We start from the raw sequence: 3,980 nt of genomic DNA, 5'->3' as shown, positions 1-3,980 counted from the left end.
AACATAGCTTCGTCAGGAAAAATGGGTTTCAATTAAAATGAGGTTGATTGCTTGTTTTAACATGACGGTTTTTGGACATTTTTTGTAAATAAAGTTAAATCTTGACTTAAACATGATGCTTTGATTGAAAATTAAAGAAACTGTTTTATTAATTTTGTTAGAAATTTCATTTGGAATATAGAAAAAAAAACCTGGAGGTTGATGTTTGTTTGTAAAGACAAAAGTTCCATACTTTGAATAAATAAATTTGAGCAATCAGTGTATTTAGTTAAGGAATGATTTATTATTGAACTTGATCAGTTTTTCAAAACCTTAATGAGGAAAAATTATGTTGAAATCTAGCAAGATGTTTCTAGGTAAATACTATGAAAGCTGATGGTCTAGTTATCAGAATAGGGTTGATTTTCTTCCTCAAAGAAACTTAATCAAAAACTTCCTGAACAATGTAAAATATGTGAGTGATTGATTGAATTTTTCGAAAATTTTCCACTCATATGGAGATGTCACCATTTACTGGTAGAGAGCAGTGTATTCTGTACTATACTCGACACTCAGGACTACTGAGCAGGGAAGGATCTTTTTCGTGCAAGCACCTACTGCGACACGGGACTTCGGTTTATACGGTATCAACAGAGGAACCGCTGTACATGTCCCACAGTTGGATTCGAACTATCGAGTTCAGGATCAACACCTCACTTCACGATTTATAGAGAAGACGCTCTGAGTCAAATGCTGACTAAAGTTTTTCATAGCAATTGTTAGTCCATTATTAATACACTAATGCACGACATATTTCCCCCTCCATTATTTCCTGATCATGACAACGAGCACACGGCGGGTGTGACCGCTTGGCAGGGGATGCTCACTCCTCCATGGAATCTGATCCCACTTCTGATGTTTTCGAGGTCTGTGTTTCCTCTGCTCTTATTTTGTTATATTGTTTTATGGACTTTAAGATTGAATACTGCTCCTTATTTCCATATCCTCCTCTAACATTTCACCACCAGGGCGACTTTACATATGAGGTTGAGAATATAAAATTATTTTAACTTTTGATTGCAACACTATAATTAAAGATAAATCAGCCAAAAGAAACAAAGGAGTTGACGTGAAGGTTGTGATAATGCTTAAGGAGTATTCCGAAGAATATCCCCAACGTTTTTGATTTTATAGATCTTTGTTTCAATATTTTTGATTTATGGTATCGTTTCTGCATTGAAAGGAAAAATTATCTCCTTATAAGTTGATAGAATTATTTTCCTATTTTAACAAAATGGAAAAAAATTACAAGAAAGTAAGATGTTTCTTGCTTAATATTTGCTATTAATCAATGCATCACATGGATACCTAATAAAATATGGAGAGAAAAGTCGAATTGAAATGTTTAGAAATAGAAAAAAAATCATTAAAATAAAACAAATATTTTTTTTTTGTACTTTTGTTCAAATTCTTAAAACTAGGCACATCTGAAGAAGAACATGTTTGTTAATCATATTTTATAAGAAATGCTCATGAAAGTTTTAAATTTTACAGAAACATATTTTTTTTAAAGTTTGGCCAATCGCGATGAAAAATAAATCGATCCCAACCAGAATTGAACATTTATTTAGATACAATTAACATTTCTCGAAAAAAACTCGTCTTATTCGGAATAAAAGAAGTTTTTTTTAAATGAACTTGGCAATCAAATATATCCTTCATAGTAAATACATGAAAAAGGCAATAAACATGTTTTGTAGTTATTATGTTGAAATGTTGATGGGGTTGGTGTAATTTTTATCGGGTTAAATAACAAATTAAAAATAAATAATTTTTCCCCTAAATCTTTGCAATTTCAATTCAATTTCTCTTTAAAATATGATTGGAAAACATTTTGTGACTAGTGTCATGGTGTTTTTAACCATTGCTTTAAAAATATCCCACAAGTGATGAATTTCAATTCATAAATAATTGGTATAAAATTTAACAAAAAAGTCTATGCAGCATTTCTTTGCATATTTTATTAGACATTTATATGACGCATTCATTTACAGGCAATCTTTTAGGTAGAAAACAACTAATTTGAAAAGAAATACTTTTTTCTTTATTTTTCTTTAAGAAAATACAAAAGAAAAATTCATTGCTAATATCGGCCTTTCAATGCCTCGGGCCATTCTTTAAGAAGAATGCCACAAATATTTGTTTGATAATTACCATATCAATATTTCACCCTGAAACAGGAAATAAAATTTTATCTAAATTTCCAATCCTTCGTTAACTTTTAAACCTTTCTTTGATATCAATCTTTAACCTTAACCTTACCCTTTATCTTCAAACCTAACCTTAACCCGGTATCTTAAACTTAACCAGGTATCTTTAACCTAACCTAGTATCTTAAATTTAACCTGGTATCTTTAACCTAACCTAGTATCTTAAACCGAACCAGGTATCTTTAACCGAACCTGGTATCTTAAACCGAACCTGGTATATTAAACCTAACCTGGTAAATTAAATTAAACCTAACCTTGTATCTCAAACCTAACCTGGTATCTTAAACCTTTATTGGTATCTTAAACTTAACTTGATATATTAAACCTTACATTGTGTTTAAACCCTAAGCTTGTATATTAAACATTACCATAATCTTAAACTAGTTTCTTAAACCTAACCTGGTATCTTAAACTTAACCTGGTATCTTAAACCTAACCTGTTGTTTTAAACCTAACCTGGTATCTAAAACCTTACGTGGTATCTCAAACCTAACCTGGTAAATTTAAACATAAACGGGGATCTTAAACCTAACCGGTATCTTAAACTTTACGTGGTATCTCAAACCTAACCTGGTATCTTAAACTTAAATTGGTATCTTAAACTAAACTTGGTATCTTAAACCTTACCTGGTATCTTAAACCTAGCCTTGTATCTAAAAAATTACCTTAATCTTAAACAAGTTTTCTAAATCTAACCTGGTATCTTAAACCTAACCTGGTATCGAAAACTTTACCTGATTTATGAAACCTAATCTGGTAACTTAAACCTAACCTGGTATCTTAAACTTTACTTGGTATCTTAAACCTTACTTGGTATCTTAAACCTTACCTGGTATCTTAAACCTTACCTTTGTCTTAAACTGGTTTCTAAAACTTAACCTGGTATCTTAAACCTAACCTGGTATCAAAAACTTAACCTGGTAACTTAAACCTAACCTGGTTACTTAAACCTAACCTGGTATCTTAAACCTTACCTGGTATCTAAAACTTTACCTGGTCTTAAACTAATCCGGTATCTTTAAGTAAGATATAAAATATTGTTTCTGGTTTTTCTTAACAAGAAAAGTTAATACTTTGGATATTGATCATTTTACAAGATGTTATTTTTCTTAAACTTGTTAAAATCTTTAGGTCTAGAAATATAAAATTATTGAAACGTACTTTGTTCATTTGGGTCATAATTTTTTGAAATGTCTAATATTTAATCATGTTCCATGCGCAGATCTCGAGGGGGTGCGGTGGTCGGTCGACCTCCCCCCCCCCCCCCCCCCCCCCCCCCCATCCCCTGAATTTTTAAAGATATTTTATTGATAAAAAAGCCAGTAAAAAGTGATCTTTTGACCGCCCCGACTAAAAACGGAGACTGTTTTTGTGACGCACACCCAGTTTAATTTATGACCAGAAGTAATAGATATTAAAGCATTAGAATTCATTACTTGTCAGCAAATATCTGTCACCCCCCCCCCCCCCCCCCCGTCTTACTATTTTTTTTACCTTTGTGCGTGTGTGTGTGTGTGTGTTTTCGCTTATCATCAAATTTCTCCCAATTACTCCATCTCCCTCCAGCTTTGAAATAGAAATTTCACGTTTTGCAACTTTTATTTTGCTTGCCAGGAAATTGTCTTTGTAAAAGAGAAATCATAACAACAGGACAGGTTTAAAACTAGTCCCGTCCTCTAATTACCTCATCACGTACAGCGTTCACAGTCTCAGTTACATCAAAGAGCGATC

Source organism: Saccostrea cucullata, unplaced genomic scaffold (assembly GCF_032062105.1).
Source record: "Saccostrea cucullata isolate Sc308-1 unplaced genomic scaffold, CSIRO_AGI_Scuc_v1 ctg832, whole genome shotgun sequence".
Taxonomy (NCBI): domain Eukaryota; kingdom Metazoa; phylum Mollusca; class Bivalvia; order Ostreida; family Ostreidae; genus Saccostrea; species Saccostrea cuccullata.
This window is presented reverse-complemented; position numbering follows the sequence as displayed.